Consider the following 1,297-nt stretch of genomic DNA (forward strand, 5'->3'; position numbering starts at 1 on the left):
ACTTCTCAGCTTTTCTTGCCACTGGGCATGGCCAATGTGGGAGGTCTTCCCTTCTTGAACAACATGACACGGTCTCCAGGGGAAATAGTCTTTCCCGTACCCTGAAGGGTGGCTTGCTTGGCATACTTGGGAAACAGAAAGGAGCTGTTTTCTGCTTTTGTTTTTTTTAAATATATTTTATTGATTTTTTACAGGGAGGAAGGGAGAGGGTTAGAGAGTTAGAAACATCAAAGAGAGAGAAACATCAATCAGCTGCCTCCTGCACAACCCCTACTCGGGATGTGCCTGCAACCAAGGTACATGCCCTTGAACGGAATCAAACCTGGGACCCTTGAGTCCGCAGGCCGAAGCTCTATTCACTGAGCCAAACTGGTTAGGGCAGGAGCTATTTTTGTGGAATGAGGGAAATAATGATAGAAAATGTGGTCAGGGAACTAACAAAGCTAGGTGACCCAGGGTGCTCCAGGACATTAGGAAGCCTTTGGCTGTTAGCCTGTCATTCCTTGAAACAACTACCAATATGGGAAAATGATCATATTATTCCAAAATAGGAGGTCAAACATTCCGGTTTTTTTCTTCCTTTACTCTCTCCCTCTTTCTTTCTCTCTCTCTCCCTCCTTTCCTTTCTTCTTTTCCCTACCCCCCCTTTTTTATTTTACAAAAACCTATATGTGGTAGTTAAATATCCTTGTTTATAGTCCACACACATGAATAGATCTCTCTGAAAATTTTGAAAACATTTGGACTAGAACTTTTCTACTCTAATCAAGTGGAAGCTAAAAGTATGAACAGAACTTCATGGTTTTAGGGAATATGAGGCATTTTTTTTTCCTAAATATACTATTTTTTATAGATTTTACTTTAACTTCTACCCTAATAAAGTCATAAAAGCGAATGAAATATTTTTATTGTAATAATTCCATTTCAGATCAAAATACAGATCCTGGTAGCATTACTTAAGCAATGTCTTAAAGTGAATTTACACTCCTGTTGGCCAATGTGTCGCAGTGGTTGATAGACCTATGAACCAGAAGGTCATGGTTTGATTCCCGGTCATGACACATGCCTGGGTTGCAGGCTCCATCCCCAGTATGGGGCATGCAGGAGGCAGCCAGCCAGTCAATGATTCTCTCTTATCATTGATATCTCTCTCTCTCTCTCTTCCAGTCTCTGAAATCAATAAAAACATAGTAAAAAAAAGTGACTTTACACTCCTTAGTGCTCAAGGAGAAAGAAATAACTAGGAGACTTTTGCACACAGAGTTAACATTAGAGCTGAAATCCTAGACATCAAGAT

At 40.2% G+C, this 1,297-nt stretch overlaps 1 protein-coding gene across 1 annotated transcript in view; it reads right to left on the bottom strand.

Annotated features, from left to right (window-relative positions):
- Nucleotides 1–1,297, bottom strand: part of OPCML (opioid binding protein/cell adhesion molecule-like) — a 461,714-nt gene that overhangs the window by 58,857 nt on the left and 401,560 nt on the right. The gene's annotated exons all lie outside the window — the stretch shown is intronic.

This window comes from Myotis davidii, unplaced genomic scaffold (genome assembly GCF_000327345.1).
Source record: "Myotis davidii unplaced genomic scaffold, ASM32734v1 scaffold809, whole genome shotgun sequence".
Classification (NCBI taxonomy): Eukaryota; Metazoa; Chordata; class Mammalia; order Chiroptera; family Vespertilionidae; genus Myotis; species Myotis davidii.